This window comes from Nomascus leucogenys, chromosome 1a (assembly GCF_006542625.1).
Source record: "Nomascus leucogenys isolate Asia chromosome 1a, Asia_NLE_v1, whole genome shotgun sequence".
In the NCBI taxonomy this organism is placed as follows: Eukaryota; Metazoa; Chordata; class Mammalia; order Primates; family Hylobatidae; genus Nomascus; species Nomascus leucogenys.
Genome location: NC_044381.1, coordinates 1286633 through 1306286, shown reverse-complemented (window position 1 = coordinate 1306286; position 19654 = coordinate 1286633). Strand labels below are relative to the sequence as shown.

The 19654-nt window shown below is 42.4% G+C and overlaps 1 protein-coding gene and 1 pseudogene across 4 annotated transcripts in view; both read right to left on the bottom strand.

Moving 5' to 3' along the window:
* KANK1 (KN motif and ankyrin repeat domains 1) overlaps positions 1-19654 on the bottom strand; it is a 202126-nt gene that overhangs the window by 83631 nt on the left and 98841 nt on the right. The window lies entirely within an intron of this gene.
* LOC101176617 lies at positions 4675-5015 on the bottom strand (annotated as a pseudogene).

The following is a 19654-nucleotide window of genomic DNA, read 5'->3' as shown; positions in this document are numbered from 1 at the left end:
GAAACCCTCACTGCTCATCCATTCTACATCACGAAAGTAAACATTAGTATCTTTCCAAGAGTGTACACAAGGGCTGCACTGCCAAGGAACAGGTTAAAACCATCTCGGAGCCTACAAATGCTTGCAGAATTCCGTGCTGGCTCTGCTCCAGCTGGGTTTCTGAGACCCACACAGCTTACTGAACATCTGAAGATAACTGACACTTGCCGAGTTTCTTTCCAAGAAACTGTCTGTGGTGAAGGTTTACCAGATCATGAAAACCTAGGCCGAAAATCAGCTGTTCTGTTACAAAAGAAAGCAGCAATAGGTAGTCTAAAGAACAGCATCTGAATGGAAATCAGAATGATTAAACTTTCTTCTTTTTCAATTAACCAACTTTATGTTTCTTCCCGACTTGGGAGGAAAATAATTTTATGACTCAGTATAGGTACGATAAAACAGTATTTATTGATTTGTTTATAATAGATTTAGGGAAAACAGACCCTAGCAGAAACCTAAACCTTGACTTTATAAATATGACTGTATCAGTGGGGTCTTGCTCTTACTAAGCAAGCATTCCTACTGCTGGTATAGTCTCAACTAAAATATCAGTGCTTTCACCTATTTAAGCATTAAAGAACAACAAAGTAGTAGCCACAGATGTAACAGTTAGTTTAGTATGATTTGAAAGGCTTTCTGTTCATTTCTTATTTATTTTAAACGTACAGTTCTCGTTTATTTTCTGCTTTAGCAAAAATTTTTCCTTTAATTCCACTGAGATTGGAGTCTTGTATGACCTTCTCTGATCAACTCTTAAATTGATGAATACTGTTAATGACAAGCTCAAGTGTGCCTGGGGTTGTCGCTAAGTAAAAGGGGGACATGTAACACATCCTCAGATTCATTTTTTTCTGAAAACAAGTTTTATTTAAATAAGGGTTTAGGCCTGGCGTGGTGGCTCACGCCTGTAATCCTAGGACTTTGGGAGGCTGAGGTGGGTGGATCACCTGAGCTCAGGAGTTTGAGTCCAGCCTGACCAACAAGGCGAAACCCCATCTCTACTAAAAATACAGAAATTAGCCAGGCATGGTGGCGGGTGCCTGTAATCCCAGCTACTTGGGAGAATGAGGCAGAAGAATCACTTGAACCCAGGAGGCGGAGATTGCAGTGAGCCAAGATCGTGCCACTGCACTCCAGCCAGGGCGACAGAGCAAGACTCTGACTCAAAAAAAAAAAAAAAATTAAAAAAAATTAATTTTTGTATAAGGTGTAAGGAAGGGATGCAGTTTCAGCTTTCTAAATATAGCTAGCCAGTTTTCCCAGCATCACTTATTAAACAGGGAATTCTTTCTCCATTTCTTGTTTCTGTCAGGTTTGTCAAAGATCAGATGGTTGTAGATGTGTGGTGTTGTTTCTGAGGCCTCTGTTCCATTCCACTGGTCTCTATCTCTGTTTTGGTACCAGTATCATGCTGTTTTGGTTACTGAAGGCTTGTAACAGAGTTTGAAGTCAGGCAGCAGCGTGATGCCACCAGCTTTGTTCTTTTTGCTTAGGATTGACTTGGCAAATGCGGGCTCTTTTTTGGTTCCATATAAACTTTAAAGTAGGTTTTCCCAATTCTGTGAAGAAAGTCATCGGTAGCTTGATGGGGATGGCACTGAATCTATAAATTACCTTGGGCACTATGGCCATTTTCACGATATTGATTCTTCCTATCCATGAGCATGAAATGTTCTTCCATTTGTTTGTGTCCTCTTTTATTTGGTTGAGCAGTGGTTTGTAGTTCTCCTTGAAGAGGTCCTTCACGTCCCTTATAAGTTGGATTCCTAGGTATTTTATTCTCTTTGAAGCAATTGTGAATGGGAGTTCACTCATGATTTCGCTTCTATCCATCTGACAAAGGGCTAATATCCAGATTCTACAAAGAACTTAAACAAATTTACAAGAAAAAATCAAACAACCCCATCAAAAAGTGGGCAAAGGATATGAACAGACACTTCTTGCAACCAACAGACACATGAAAAAATGCTCATCATCACTGGCCATCGTCTGGGAAGTGAGGAGCGCCTGTGCCCGGCCACCCATCGTCTGGGAAGTGAGGAGCGCCTGTGCCCGGCCACCCATCGCCTGGGAAATGAGGAACGCCTCTGCCCGGCCACCCATCGTCTGGGAGGTGAGGAGCGCCTCTGACCGGCCACCCATCGTCTGGGAGGTGAGGAGCGCCTCTGCCCGGCCGCCCCGTCCGGGAGGAAGTGAGGAGCGCCTCTGCCCGGGCGCCCCGTCCGGGAAGAAGTGAGGAGCGCCTCTGCCCGGGCGCCCCGTCCGGGAAGAAGTGAGGAGCGCCTCTGCCCGGCCGCCCCGTCCGGGAAGAAGTGAGGAGCGCCTCTGCCCGGCCACCCCATCTGGGAAATGAGGAGAGCCTCTGCCCGGCCACCCATCGTCTGGGAACTGAGGAGCGCCTCTGCCCGGCCACCTATCGTCTGGGAAGTGAGTAGCGCCTCGGCCCGGCCGCCCCATCTGGGAAATGAGGAGAGCCTCTGCCCGGCCGCCCCGTCCGGGAAGAAGTGAGGAGCGCCTCTGCCCGGCCGCCCCATCTGGGAAATGAGGAGAGCCTCTGCCCGGCCACCCATCGTCTGGGAAGTGAGGAGCGCCTCTGCCCGGCCGCTCCGTCTGGGAGGTCTACCACGGAGGCCAGATGCAATGTGGGGGCCGGACGTGGCGGCTCACGCCTGTGGTCCCGGCACTCTGGGGGGTGAGGCGGGTTGATCACTTCGGGCTAGGAGTTCGAGACCAGTCTGGCCAACTTGGCAAAACATGAAAAATACAACAGACAAACCAACCAACCAACTCAGTGACAACAAAACAGGTCTACCCTGGAGTCATACTCTAATTTTTTCTATTTTCCTCCCTTTCTGATCCTTTATCCCACTTTCTTTTTCTTGCTCTTCCTTCTCCCTCTTCTTTGTCAAAGAGAGGATTGAGTTATTATCACTGATCCATATAAAGTCCCTCTCTCATTTATTTTAACTCCCACCCCCCATTTCTATTCCCCGACTTCCCATGTGTAACCTTCCTAATATGTTTGATACGCATCTTTTTGTTTGTATGTATTTTTAGAAAATGTTTATTGTTTTTGTGTGCAAAAAAAATTCATGGAAAAAAAAAAACAAAAAAAACCCACAATGAGATACCATCTCACACCAGTTAGAATGTCAATCATTAAAAAGTCAGGAAACAACAGGTGCTGGAGAGGATGTGGAGAAATAGGAATACTTTTACACTGTCGGTAGGAGGGTAAACTAGTTCAACCATTGTAAAAGACAGTGTGGCGATTCCTCAAGGATCTAGAATTAGAAATACCACTTGACCCAGTGATCTCATTAATACATATATACCCAAAGGATTATAAATCATGCTGCTATAAAGACACATGCACATGTATGTTTATTGTGGCACTATTCGCAACAGCAAAGACTTGGAACCAACCCAAATGCCCATCAATGATAGACTGGATTAAGAAAATGTGACACATATACACCATGGAATACTATGCAGCCATTAAGAAGGATGAGTTCATGTCCTTTGTGGGGACATGGATGAAGCTGGAAACCATCATTCTGAGCAAACTATCGCAAGCACAGAAAACCAAACACCGCATGTTCTCACTCATAGGTGGGAACTGAACAATGAGAATACTTGGACACTGGGCGGTGAACATCACACAGCGGGGCCTGTTGTGGGGAGGAGGAAGAGGGGAGGGACAGCATTAAGAGAAATACATAATGCAAATGACGAGTTAATGGGTGCAGCGCACCAACATGGCACATATATACATATGTAACAAGCCTGCATGTTGTGCACATGTACCCTACAACTTAAATTAAAAAAAAGGGTTTAAATACATTACACGTAACATTAAAACTGGAGGGAGAAAAAAAAACAAACCTCAAAATCAGTTTGTTACTTCCCATGGCATTGGACAGCTGTTGCCATTAAGTTGCAAGCTCTACAGCTAGCTACATGACTGGTACATCAGCTTAAGATTTGTTCCCTTGTCAAAGGTTTAACTTTGACGGAAGGTTGGCCTCACATTCTGGTGTGTGGACATCCCTTAGCTAGGACATGTCTGGTCAAAAAGACCTTTGTGGAAAGCCAGATGTCCTATCACCTCGCTATTGGGAAGGGGGCCTCTCTAAAACTCTGCCCCTGGTCAGGTTGTAGACACCAAGAGATCTTTCTTTGACCACCAAAGGCTCCCTTCCAGTGGTAGAATTGCTGTTGCTGCCTTACCCCATCCCCTCCTCTTAGATTCACCAAGGATCGTCTGGGTGGTGACAGTCTCTTAGGGCAGGGAACTCTGCAGAGGGAGAGTGGAGGAGCTTCTGGCCAGACGTAGTTGTCTATGATCTTAGGGCTCTGGGTGTGGCTGAAACATGAGGGTATTGCTTTGTTTCAAGTTTGACACTGCCAGGCACCTATTGCTTGACCTCTGTTTAAATGAGGGACTTCAAGACTAGACAGTATGGTTCTTTTCAGTTTACTACATGAAGGAGTTACACTAGGTCAAGTTAAAAGCAGACCACAAATGGTTACGTTATACAAGCTGTGAGGTTTTTAAACTGGTGACAAGGGACAGAAAGGAAATTCTACTCATTGCAAGGAAAACCTCACTCAAGCTTCAGCGAGCCACAGCACTTAAAACTCATGAACATTTAGCTGGTTGTCCTTAGTCATTCCAGTCTCCAAGAGGAACTGGCACATGTTCTTGCGTTGGTCACCCTGTAGCTTAATGACCTCCATATTCTGGATGCTCAATTACAGTACCATCGCAGGCAAATTGCTTTTTAAATGCCTTCATTGGTTTCCTTTTATCATAATCATCAGCAATCCCTTGGACAGTAGTAAGGGTCTTCCTGCCATTTCTCTGTTGGATGAATTCTTATATGGATAATCCTCAGTGCCAGCAGGAAGCAGGTCATCACCCTTACTTGTATGAGCAAAGGGGTGAAAGAGTGAAGGTTCTGGATTATGGACATACAATTCCTTTTCCTCAGTGGAAATGGCTGCAAAAGGGGGCAGTGGCGGCTCAGTGGCTCGGCCTCTTCAGATCCTTAACCTTAAAACACTAGTGCTTGATACGGTTTGGATTTGAGTCCCCACCCAAATCTTATGAGTTATAATCCTCCGTGTTGGAAGAGGGGCCTGGTGGGAAGTGATTAGATCACGGGGGCGGACTTCCCCGAGAACTGGTCGTTTAAAAGTGCGTAGCATTACCTTCTTCCCTCTTTTTCTCCTGCTCCCACCGCATAGGACATGCCACCTACCCCTTCGCCGTCCACCATGATTGTAAGTTTCCTGAGGCTTCCCAGCCACGCTTCCCTTACAGCCTGTGGAACTGTGAGTCAATTAAGCCTTTTTTCTTTATAAATTACCCAGCCTCAGGTAGTTCTTTATAGCAGTACAAGAACAGACTAAAACAGTTCTCAAAGTGGGTTCCCAGAACAGCAGCATCAGCATTACCTTCTGGGAACTTGTTAGAAATCCAAATTTTGGGGCCCATCCCAGACCTACTGAGGCACGAACTCTGGGTTTGGGGCCCTGCAATCTGCACTTTGATAACTCTCTAGGTGACTCTGAGGTAGGCCAAAAGTTCTCAAAATCCCTATCTTCAAAGATGGGTTAACTGGGAAAAAATTATGCCCTAAGGCTCCAAGAGCCAAGAATATCCTCTGATTTTAAGAAAATGATACCTAGGGATTTAGAAAACATCCCCCAGGAAGCCTAACTTTGTTTCACTCATTTATTCAAAAATATTGACTGAGAACTCAGCATGCAATAGACACAGTGCTGGGCACTACAGTGGTGAACAAAATAAGCTCAGTTCTTGCCTTTTTGAGGCTTATAGGCACGAACTGTATGTGCACAAACAAAAAAAGTTATAAACGTATTATGCTAAATGCAATGAAGAGGAAAAAAACAGGTGTTGAGTGAGAATAACAGAAGTACCCTTCCTTAGGACTGAAGTTGAGGGTATGCACATGTATAGGAATGGGTGGTCCTTAAGGGTCTTTCCAGGGAAACAATATTGAAACTAAGACCTGAAGGATAAGTAGGAGTTAACTACGGGGAAGGTGGAAGGTAAAAACGGTCCCAGGAACACCAACCAGCCCAGAAATAGACCCACACAAATGTGCCCATGCGATTTTTGACAAAGGCATTTCAGAAAAGAAAAACTCTTTCAGAAAAGGAAGGAAAGTCTTTTCAACAAACAGTGCTACAGCAATCTGACAGCTACAGCTATCTATAGTCAAAATAATGAATCTTCTTAACCTTCTGTCTTATACAAAAGTTAATTCCAAATGAATCTTAAATCTAAAATAAAAAAAAAAAAACTATAAAACTTAAGAAAACCTAGAAGATCTTTAAGACCTAGGGCTTGGAGAGGTCTAGACACAATACCAAAAGTAAGGGCCATAGAAATAAAAATTGACAAAGTGGTCTTCATCAAAATTACAATCTTTTTTTTTCTTTAAAAGGTCTGGAGGCTCGGGGCCAGAAAGAGCTCCATATATTCGAGCTACTGGTTTTTTTTTTTGAGCTACTGGGTTTTTAAGAGAGGGAAAGAGTAGATTGGGCTGAAGTGAGAGGTAAGCAGAGGCTAGGTTATGAGATTTGTTTAGTCCTGTGGTCATAGTAGGAAGACTAGGTTTTCTTCTAAGCTAAAAGTCATTGATGGGTTTAAGGTGATGAGTAAAATAAAATAAATGATCTTACTTTTAAGTGTTTTGTTGATGCATAGGCTTCTTACTATCTTTAAAGACAGGCAGCTCTGGGCTTCGTTTATCATCACGAGGAAAGGACACTGGATATTCCAGGAATAGTTTATTCAGATTTCACACAGAGGATTTCATATTGAAGATATAACCAGCCCTTCCATTTAAAAAATACATGTATTTTTTCCACTGTTTAAAGCAGAATGGAGCTGGGTATGGTGGTCCATGCCTGTAATTCCAGTACTTGTGAGGCTGAGACAGGAGTTCGAGGCTGTAGTGAGCTATGACTGCACCTGTGAAGAGCCACTGCATTCCAGCCTGGGCAACTTAGGGAGAGCCTATACCACCCCCACACTACCACCACCAAGAAAACAGAAAGGCTCAAGCCAAACAGAAATTTCTCATATTTTCTTGTGTTTTCTTAAGAACATACAAGTTCCTAACTTAAGCTTTACAGAGGTCAAGTGTCTGACCTAGAAGGGGCTTTACAATTTGCTGCCTGATAAAAGCTCTCACAACGTTAAATTTATGGTACCAACACAGCATACACACCTCAACTGAAAATGGTTATGGGAAAAGCAGTAACCAGAGACGGAATTCGGAGTTTAAAAAGGCAGAACCAAATCAAAACCACAATATCACCTCATACTCATTAGGATGGCCACTATTAAAAAAAACAAGAACAAACAACAACAAAAAAACAAAGCATCAGTAGCCATATGGAGAAACTGGAACCCTACATTGGTGAGGGTGGTTGGTGAATTTGTAAAATGGTGCAGCTGCTATAGAAAACCGTATAGAGCTTCCTCAAAAAAATAAGAAATAGAACTACCATATGATTCAACAACCCTACTTCTGGGTATATGTCCCAAAGAACTAAAAACAGGAACTCAAAGAGATATTTGTACCCCCATGCTCAGTACAGAATTATTCACAATGACCAACAAGCAGAAGCAACCTGAAAGTCCATTAACAGAAGAACGCCCAAGGAAAATGTGGTATATACATACAGTGGACTATTATCTAGCCTACAAAAAAGGAAATTCTATCACATGCTACAACATGAATAGAATGGAAACTTGAAGATACTATGCTAAGTGAAATAAGCCAATCACAAAAAGCCAAATTTCTATGACATATACACGTAATTAAACTCATAGAAACAGAAAGTAGAAAGGCTAGTGCCAGGGGCTGGCGCGAGGGGGAAACACGGAGTTGTTTGATGAGTATAGCATTTTAGTCATGTGAAATGGAAAAGTTCTAGAGATCTGCCATGGCATTGTGCATAGTTTACAACAATGAAATGTACACTTAAACATTAACAGGGCAAATCTATGCTATGTGTTTTTTACCACAATAGAAAAAAAAAGGAAAAAAGTAGAAGTAGCATTTATGGTGCTCCAGTCACACTCAAGGTCAAGCTGCCTTATGTTGCTTTCCTTTAGTGGAAATAAACCTCACTTAAGCTTTTCCCTTTTTAATAGAGGAGACTCAGAACATTCTCTGCTTTTTTATTGTCACAGGCTCCCCTGCTAGGACAAGCACATCCCTTTCATGATTCTTCAAGAGTTCTGCTGACGTTCACCTACCCATGCTAGACAGGCAAATATTCAGACACAGGGAGGGAGTAGGGGCAACTGCCATGGAGATGTCCTTTAAAAATAGGAAATGACTGAAAAAGCCTGATCCCATTCTGCTGAAGAATAAATGGAGAACAGCAGTATGGTCACAGACTGACCAATGACAGGCCACACCCATGTCAGGCCTCTGAGCCCAAGCTATGCCATCATATCCCCTGTGACCTGCACGTTCACATCCAGATGGCCAGTCCCTGCCTTAACTGATGACATTCCACCACAAAAGAAGTGAAAATGGCCTGTTCCTGCCTTAACTGATGACACTGTCTTGTGAAATTCCTTCTCCTGGCTCATCCTGGCTCAAAAGCTCCCCTACTGAGCACCTTGTGACCCCCCCACTCCTGCCCGCCAGGAAACAACCCCCCTTTGATTGTGATTTTCCTTTACCTACCCAAATCTTATAAAACGGCCCCACCCTATCTCTCTTCACTGACTCTTTTTTGGGACTTGGCCCGCCTGCACCCAGGTGATTAAAAGCTTTATTGCTCACACAAAGCCTCTGTGGGTGGTCCCTTCAGACGGATACACATGAAACCCAGGAGACAGAGCCTTGTCCCCTGGTCAGCACGAGGTAGAGGCAGAAGGGAAGATCACTGGCTCAGCCCCACCCACTTCCCAAGGACGCTTCCGTAGCCTCTAATTCAAATATCAACCACTTCTGCCATGTTCAGCTGAGAAAATGCAACAAGCCAGGGGAAACAGATTCCACAGAAGGGACTTAAACTCCTTCCTCCTCACCCGAAGGTCTTGTCTCTGCCTCTCTCCTTCTGAACAGGCTCTGACAGCAAGGTCTCAACTCCACCATACTAGGAAAGGCGCCAGACTATGGGACCTGCCAGATAAAAGGCTTCACCCCTAACCCAGGCCTGAAAGGTTGGGCTCAAGCCAGAGACACAGGATGAAGCCCTGTCACAAGAAGACTGGCTCCCAGAGCCTGCAGTCTGACAGCAAGAAACTGCCAAAAGTGACTAGCTCCTGCAAAGAGCCCCTGGGGCATTACTAAACTTTCAGCCTCCTAGGGCGATAACACCTAAAGGGCAGGGTCTGAGGCAAGGAGGAAGCCAGAAGGCAAGATTCTCAAACTCCGTGAATCCTGGGACCCAGTTATAAAGGGGAAAGGCCTGTTAATACATGTGTCATACTAAAGCAAAATTAATTTACAAACATTTGATTGAAACTCTGAGTAAGCAGGTAGGGAGAAGCAAAAACAAAATGTTTTAGTCATCAAGGGAATGGAAATAGTCACTAATGGCAAAATATTTATTGTTTCTAAGTTAAGGTATCTGAAATCTCAATGACATTGCTTTTATTTGTTCTATACTACTTAAAAATATATAAAAACTGTGTGTTGATAAGCACTTACATAGGTCAACACTTTCTAACCACCTCGCTACTCAAAGTGTGGACCTCTGGGCAATCATAGCAGCATCTGCTTGACTTGATTTAAAAAAGCAGCATCTTGGGCCCGACCTAGACCTACAGAATCAATCTGCATTCCAGCAAGACCCCCAGGTGATTTGTATGCACACTGAAGCGGGAGGAGCACTGGTTTAACTTTTATTTTTCCTCATCAAGTCTTAAGCTTCCTGACCCATTACCTTTTATCTGGAGCGACCTACAGTAATCGTTCACAATCTTGGATTTTTTTTTTTTTTTTTTTTTTTTTTGGAGACAGAGTTATGCTCTTGTTTCCCAGGCTGGAGGGCAATGGAGTGATCTCCACTCACTGCAACCTCTGCCTCCTGGGTTCAAGCGATTCTCCTGCCTCAGCCTCCCAAGTAGCTGGGTTTATAAGCGTGTGCCATCATGCCTGGCTAATTTCTGGTATTTTTAGTAGAGACGGGGGTTTCACCATGCTGGCCAGGCTGGTCCCGAACTCCTGACCGCAGGTGATCCAATCGCCTAGGCCTCCCAGAGTGCTGGGGTTACAGGTGTAAGCTACCACGCCCGGCTGGATGATTATTAGAATTACTGTCTAGGTCTCACCAAAGACCAATTAAACTATTCTCTGGGGGTGGGACCTGAGCAGAAGTACATTTCAAAGCTCCTCCAGGAGATTCCAACTGCTTGGTCTATTCCAGTGGTTCTCAAAACGTGTTCCGAGATCAACAGCATCACCATCACTAACGAACCCGAACTTATCACAAAACCACATTTCTTTTTCCTTCCTCCCTTTATCTCACTCTCTCTCTCACACACACACACATAAATGCCTATCCCGACTATGCTTATTAAAAAGGAACTCAGTAAAACTTGAGGAAATTCTCAGAAAGCAGGTATTCTGTTATCTCTTTCAAACAATATATTTGGTACCTGAAACAAAAATATTTATGTCTCAGAAGCGTGACTTAAAATTCACTTAAAAATGTGGATGCTGCTAGGGGCTGACGGGGTCATAGGGTCAAAGCAGACAACGGATGAGAAAACTATTAGAGTGATAAATGTATTATATTGTCCCTTCTGGTTGAGTTAGTGTTTAAAAGAAAAAAATTCTACTGTCCTGTGAGTGGTTTGCAAACAAGTGACGCTCTATGGGGCTCACCTGATAGCAACAGAATAGCAGTTCCTCCAAATCTGATAATATAGTATCCCAAGATTCTCCCAGAGATTTTGATTCAGTGAGTCTGACATGGTGTTAAAATTTACATTTCTAACAAACATTCTCAAGTGATTCTTCTCTTCAGCAAAATTTGGAAAACACGCTGCCTTCTAAGACTCTTATTCTCTGGGCCACTGTTTCTCAAAGTGTGGCCATGGACCAGTGGTGTCAGCATCACCTGGGGACTTATTAGAAATGCATATTCTTGGGCCCCACAATGGGCTACTGAATCAGAAACTTTTCAGGAAGTCCAGTCATCAGTGTGTTAACCACTGCATGTGGCCATTTTCAAAACTTACATCTTTTAAGTAAAAACTATCTGCTCTTATTCAAATACCTAATTTTTGGTAAGAAGCCACTCAATTTCAGCCTCAGTTTGTGTCTTTCATGTGTTAGCAGGAAAGGGCATAATGAACACTTTTTGGCTCTAACCATGAAGTATCCATGTGGACAGGAACAGAGTGGAACACACTGCAAAAAATGAAAGCAGTGTGCTAGTGTGATGGGACCTTTAAAAAGTATTACACAATTTTACTTTTATTGGAATGACAATCTAACAACTGTAAACACAAAGAAAACACTACGTATCCAACGTGATGAGGCGTGTTCATCCCTAGTTGCTATCCTTTCCTTCTCTTTTTTTTTATCGGAAGAAAACATACCGCAACAAAGGTATGAAAACCAAACCAGATCACAGTTCCGTTACCTCCAAATGCAAGAGAACTGCTTGAAAACAGGGAAGCACAAGACAAAGGACATCTGTAACTCACGGACAGGCTTTACAGGGCTCTTGAAACCTCCAAAATCAAACGCAAAGTTTTGTGGTTTTCGGCAAACATGCACCGTTCAAGGGAAAGGTTTTGCAGCCTTTATTAAATATCCAAAAGAGGCCAGACCCAAGGAAAGTCAACAACCTCTGAATTTCCATGTATCTCACTGAATGCAGATCTGAACAGAAGTCCGATTAATTTAATCTTCTATGAAAAAAAAAAATTCTCTTACCTGGAAACCTTTTGCTCTGGCCTTAAAAACTGCTTGTGAGAACTGGAGACTCATCCACCACAGCAGAGCTTAGAGACAAGCAAAGTAGTAGCACTAGAGAGACCAAGAGCCTGGGAACCGCATTTTCATTTCCACTTGGCCTCGAACCACCTCTGGGACTCTGGGAACATTACTTAAATGCTCTGGGCCTCAGATCCTTCACGTCCAGACTAGGAAAGCCCTAATGACACTTCCAGGCCTGACAGACATTCTGTGATTATGCTCTTCTAAATCCTTGGCCCACAGGGAACACAATGCTTCCTTGAGCTGACGTTGCTAAATAAAGTTAACGCCATATGGGATGCTGTGTATGAGTCAGCAGGACACAGGTCTTGCCTCACAGGACCCAGCTGTGCGCAGGAAGCTTCTCTGGCACAGTGAGGACTAGTCAGAGAATTCCCACCGCCAACGCCAGAAGAGATGCTGAAACACCTGGGCTCTGTGTTCTCCTCTAACTCAGCTCCCAGGGTGGCTACTTTTTCCCCATCCCTTCCAAATTAAGTTTTCTATTCCCTCTCCATGTACTAGTACTAAATATTCAACAATAAAGGAATGCATGAGAGAGAAAGTAAAAAATCAGCCGTAATTCTATTACTATCGACGTTTTGGTGTATTGCTTCCCAGTTCTTCCTTGTGCTTCTATAAGCATGTACGTACCTATACATTCTTCCCAAATGTTCCTTTATAACTTTTAACTTCATTATTATAGTCATCTTCCTAAGGTAATTACCACATCTCTCTTTTATGGCTGCATAGTATTCCCCTTTCATATTTGTCTCATTTGACCTTCCTTTATTGTTGAATATTTAGATTGTTTCTTCACACTGCAAACACTTTATCTTTGAGACAGAGTATCTTTGTCACCCAGGCTGGAGTGCAATGGCACGATCTCAGCTCACTGCAAACCCTGCCTCCCAGATTCAAGTGATTCTCCTGCCTCAGCCTCCTCAGTTGCTGGGATTACAGGTGCGGACCACTATGCCTGCCTAATTTTTTTGTATTTTTAATAGAGACGGGGTTTCACCATGTTGGCCAGGCTAGTCTCGAACTCCTGACCTCAGATGATCCACCCACCTTAGCCTCCCAAAGTGCTGGGATTACAGGAGTAAACCATCGCACCTGGCCCACACTGCGAACACTCTGATGAACGTACTTCTACATATAGCTTTCGGTACCTGTCCAATAATTCCAAATAAATATTTGCAGTAATTAATTATAAATGGGTAAATTACAAGAAGTGAATCTGTGAGATGGAGAAAATAGAGCCTACACATTCTAATGGATAATGTCAGGTTGTCCTTCAAAAAGTAGGTATTAATTTATATTCTCACCAAAATGTTATAGGAGGGCTAATGAAACTAGATTCCACTCCTAAATTTATTGCTTTGAACATAGTAAACACATCCTCAAAACAATGTATCAAAAATCCCAGTATACTATTAATTTTAATATAGCAACTTTAGTTTTTTATCATGGGATTCTACATTTATTTTTCATTTCTGGCTCAGAGCAATTTATATTTTTTAAAACTCAACCTCTGTATATCATACAAACATTATCTATGAGGGTAAATTTGTAGATAATTTTTGAAATTCTCTCATCCACAAGTCTAAGAATTGAAAATCCCTAACTTACTTAGAGCATTTCATTATCCACTACATTATATGGTGCCTGATGTGTAAAACAATTAATCAAAATAAAGATGTGAATAAACTCCAGACTTCTGTCCTAAGACTGAAGACATCATTGTGTTGAGAGAACAGGCTGAGTACGGAACAGAGTTGGACCCCAGGTAACTTGTGGAACAAGCATTCCTTCATCCTTTCAACAGAGGATGTATCCAATGCATGGTACTTACACATACACCCAACACACGCAGATGCTTAGGGAAAATGCCAGTAAGTCACAGAAGAAAGTTCTAGCTGTTCCTGCCACTGTTAGGCCAGGTTTCCTAAATTAGTATGATGGAAGCAGAAATTAACACAGCCAACTCTGGATTATATAAAAAGACAAAATTTTTCAGGAATTTTGAAGCAATGAAACAAAACAGATTTTCTTAAAAGAGAATATAAAGAAAAATATAAAATGCACATATATTAACACACACACTTGTTTTGGAGGTGCTCTTACAGAAATAAAACCCCATTCCTAAGGACATATGTATGATTTTTAGTGTTGTATGATTTTTAGTGTTGTATGACCATAAAATTCTTAGTTGCTATGCTTTAACAATTGAAGGGGCTCTGAAAACTGTCCCGAGTCCAAATTCCTCCTTTCACAGATGAAAACTTTTTGTGAAATAGCAGAGGTTAAATAGCCAGAATATGGTCACACAAGCTAGTTAGTGGTGGCCCTGTTGCTTTATTTAGAGGTGGAAAGAGAAGGCACATAACATCTTTTTTTCCTTTGATAGAAGCAGGAGGAAATGGAACTCTCCTTTCTGCATTTCTTCTCATTTCCTATTCTCTTAGTCTTCTGGCCCTTCCCTCCACTTCTTTCCTTGTAGCCTTTAATAGATGTAAAATAAGCCGTTACTAGAATTCCAAACCCATGGACTGTAACATTTCTTTATTCATTTCATTAGCAGGAACAGTGGGCCTCTGTTAGGGATACCTTAAGATTGGTAAAGAGTCCGGGGACAACAAGTCTGGGTGGTCCCTCTCACCCTAACCCCTAGCTAAAACACAGCTCCTCCTGACAGTTGAGGGTCCGGTGTGTGCCACTGTAACCCACATATTTCACAACAGTGATATGCAGAGTCGGAGCCCGCTGAAGCACATATTTCCTGACAACCTGCTACTCAAGTCATGGCCTGTGGTCCAGCAGCACCAGCATGCTCTACAGCTAGTTAGAAATGCAGAGTCTTAGGCCCCCATCCTAGACCCAGGAATCAGGATCTACATAACAAGAGTCTCACATTAAAGTGTGAGAAGCACTGTTTTAACAGAGATCTTTAAACCACTTTCCCTTGCTGGAGAGGAAAACAGGAATTGCACTAAAAATGTTCCATTCCCTTGATTTTTCTTTATTTCCTGATCTTTTACTTTCACTTTGCAAGAATTAAATAATATACATTCTTTGGCTCTAATAAGCATAGAAGCCAATCCCAAACTCCAATACAGCTGCCAACAGAGAAAGGCAGATTTATGTATTTGATTTTAACTCAGCATAATTTGCAATGAACTTTTTGCAAGCTGCCCTGCAATGAAAATACTGTGATTGCATAATAATAAAACAATAAAGTAATTCCTCTACCTTTATGCAAATTTCATATTAATGCTGGCAGTAGGGACAGTTTTATTCTATTATATTGGGGATTGCAAGCAGTCATACAAAGTAGCACCTTCCCTTCTGCTCAGAAAAACACAGGACTGCAGAATTTTCTCTCTAGGCTTTTGGACCTTTCAATCCTCTTTTCTCATTCTAAAAGGGTAGCGGGGATGAGGCAGAGAAGCTGCAATGTAGGGCCATCCCTCCAAGCTGCATCGTAACTGTCATCACATGGGTCACACCAAAAGAGGTGCACACGTGGGGAGGGGGGACGAAAGCATTTTACACCTCCCTGGTTGGCTGCCATGGGTGAATGATGGTCAAAAACAAGATCAATACCAGCCTAACACACAGCTCACAGTGAATGAAAACCTTGATGGGCCTTTAAGAAGGAATGCCAGTCTCCAAGCTCCAACAAGCCATGCTATGGTGAAAACTACTGAAGTGTGAAAGCTACTGTTGTGTGCCAGAGTGAACAAACACACGCTTTCGTTTCAACAGCTCATTAGGAAACCTGCTGGAGTGTGTAGCTACAATGAGGCACTACTTACTTACATCTGTAAGTTGCATTCCAGGATATTACTGGACCAAATCCACGCTCTGTAAATCAGCTCAGCTCAGTGACCGAAGTCAGTTATCACAGATGGGTACAATTTCACTAATTTGCTGGCTCTTCATTTAATTTTCTTCTATGCTTTGAGCCAGGGTGACCAGATAAGGTGAGGTCCAAATTGGGATGCCTTTGAGGGTGTCAGAATGTTAAGCAGATGGGATGTAGGGTCAAGAGACATAAACTAGGACAGGCAAACTGGGACATATAATCTCCCTACCTGTAAAGAACTAATGGGAAAAAAAACAGAGGGGGAGGGGGAATAGCAATAAATAGAAATACCGGAAGACTGCTATGAAGACACTCTAGAAACCAACTATACAAAACGTATCTTACATATATCCTTATATGCCAGGAGACTTAATATATTATCTTATTCACAAGATACAGTAAAAACATACCATGGGTACTAAGAAAGGCTGACAATAACGTGAGATGTCAGATGAAGCTATGCTGTTCTCAACGTCATCACCACTTAGTATAAATGCCAACAAAATGATTTCTGGAAAGAGAGTCTCCTAATAATACAATCTCAAACATTCTCCCAGGAACTGCATTTGACATGCAAGCACATTGTTTTCCTCACTTTAACTAGAGTCTCATCCCTGGATTATCTACATGGTTTCAGAAAAAAAGAGTCTCCCAGCTTCTATTTTAAACCAAACATGACAACTGACACGTCCACAGCTTTATAATTTTACGGTGTTTTCACATGCATTGTCTTAGATAAGCTTCAAAACAGCTTCATGAGATACTCTCCCCTGCAACAGATAAAGAAATTGAAGCTCAAAGACATGAGCTCCCCTTGGCCTGTGATTCTGCAACAGCACTTATTATACTCTACCTTTGTTCCTATCATGTTGCCCTTCCCCACTGGGCTTTAAGCTTTGCAAGTGCGATGATTATGTCATTTTAATTTTCTGAGAGCCTCGCACTCAGAGCCTACGATACCCAATGTTCAAAATTATTTTTAATTAATTATCACACTTCTTTTGCATGAATGGATAAATTTCATAAAAAAGGAACTGGGACATTTCTACGTCTGTGATGCCATTTAATGACCCAGAGATGGCAAATCTTATATATATATACGGCATATTTTTTAAATATGTTGAGATGATCCTGTTAAAGAAAGAAGAAAGAGAAACTAACTACTATGCAGTTAATACAAGTTAAAGGAAAAGAACCGGCCAGGCGCAGTGGCTCACGCCTGTAATCTCAGCACTTTGGGAGGCCGAGGCGGGCGGATCACAAGGTCAAGAGATTGAGACCATCCTGACCAACATGATGACACCCCATCTCTACTAAAAATATAAAAATTAGCCAGGCGTGGTGGTATGAGCCTGTGGTCCCAGCTACTCGGAAGGCTGAGGCAGGAGAATTGCTTGAACCCGGGAGGTGGAGGTTGCAGTGAGCTGAGACTGCACCACTGCACCACTCCAGCCGGGCGACAGAGCAAGACTCTGTCTCCAAAAAAAAAAAAAAGAAAAGAAAAAGGATAACAACCCCCAGAAATGGTGGTCTCTAATCTGTAGACTGGCTGTGTGTCAGGTGCACATGAGAGCAGAGGGTTACAATGTACTGGGTCAACCGGGTCCTTTAGAGTTCTACCTGACTTCCGTGGACTTCAACATTTCTATGAAAAACACTTTCCCAAAATTACCCACTGAAGATCTGGGATTGGGGGCTATTTCATATTAAAAAAAAAAAAAAAAAAACATACTTAAAAAACCAAAATGATCAGGCAAACTGCTCTATAAACTGTCCAGTTCCTAGGGACATTGTTATCACAGCACAACACAATAATATGATTGAAAATAATGAACCTAACTAAGAGATGATTAAATCATGTTCAACATATTATTTCACAAAGTCTGAAAGCATATAACTTCAGAAAGTTTTCAAAAGAAAATTATTCAAGTGAGAGAGGAATACAGAAGATATAATTAGAGCGAGAACTCATGTACCATTGGGAAAGCTTAGCTTTTCAGAATAGCTTATTTTCAGACAAAGAAACACAACCTACATTTTTACTACAATGTATTTACTTATTTTAAATTTTATTAAATTTTTTTTAAGTAGATACGGGTCTTGCTATGTTGCCCAGACTGGTCTTGAACTCCTGGCCTCAAGTGATCCTCTTGCCTTGGCCTCCCAAATCACATGCTGAGATTACAGGCGTGAGCCACCATGCTTGGCTTACAATTTATTTTTAAATATTTTTCCATCTATTTCCTTGTGGTGCCTGGTGATAATCCCTATTTTCTGAAGATCTGTATGGCTGTCAAAATAGGTATCCTAAACAAACTTAGAGAAACTTACAAAAGGAAACAAAGACTTTATTAGATGTCTACTCTGCCCTGAAATTATCAGCTCCATGGGTCTACTACTATGCCTCAGATCTCTTGTTATTCCTACACGTCATCCAGTCGAATCGGTAAGCATTCAATAAATGTTTGTTGAAATAAATCTTTTAATTTTGTGGCTAAATCATGAGATAATTTCCTAACGCTTTGGTTTTGTTGTAGAGACCAATGTGTGTCTATGAAGTCATATATATATATAATATACATATTTTTTGAGATGGAGTCTTGCTCTGTCGCCCACGCTGAAGTGCAGTGGCACAATCTCAGCTCACTGCAACCTCCACCTCCAGGGTTCAAATAATTCTCCTGCCTCAGCCTCCCGAGTAGCTGGGATTACAGGTGCACGCCACCACCATGCCCGGCTAATTTCTGTATTTTTAGTAGAAATGGGGTTTCACCATGTTGGCCAGGCTGGTCTCGAACTGCTGATCTCAGGTAATCCGCCCACCTTGGTATCCCAAAGTGCTGGGATTACAGGCATGAGCCACCACGCCCAGCCTGAAGTCATATTTTAAAAAATGTAATCCCTAATGTATAAAAACTGATAATTTTATACATTAAATAATTTTTAAACATTAGGGATTTCATTTGTTAAAAATATGACTTCTTTTATTTCACTGCTTTTTATCTTAAGGCCTAATTCTTTTTTTTTTTTTTTTTTTTTAAGACAGAGTCTTATTGTGTCACCCAGCCTGGAGTGCAGTGGTATGATCTCGGATCACTGCAACCTCCATCTCCCAGGTTCAAGCGATTCTCCTGCGTCAGACTTCTCAGTAGCTGGGATTACAGATGTCCACCACATGCCTGGCTAGTTTTTGTAGTTTTGTATAGACGGGGTTTTGCCATGTTGGCCAGGCTGGTCTCGAACTCCTGACCCTAAGTGATCTGCCCACCTTGGCTTCCCAAAGTGCTGAGATTACAGACGTGAGCCACCATGCACTCCCTAAGCCTAATTCTTTTTTTTTTTTTTTTTTGTAGAGATGGAGTCTTGCCCCGTCGCTGAGGCTGGAGTGCAGTGGTGTGATCTCCGCTCACTGCAACCTCCGCCTCCCGGGTTCAAGCAATTCTCCTGCCCGAGCCTCCCGAGTAGCTGGGACTACAGGTGCACACTGCCATGCCTGGCTAACATTCTTTTGTATTTTAGTAGAGACGGGGTTTCACCATGTTGCCCAGGCTGCTCTTGAACTCCTGAGCTCAGGCAATCCGCCTGCCTCGGCCTCCCAAAATGCTAGGATTACAGGCGTGAGCCACCGCACCTACTAGGACTAATTCTTAAAAAATGTCACAGCAGAATTCAGTTCCTTTTCACACAGATTAATAGTAATATTAATGCTTGATATGGTTTAGATCTGTGTCCCCATCAACTCTCATGTTGAACT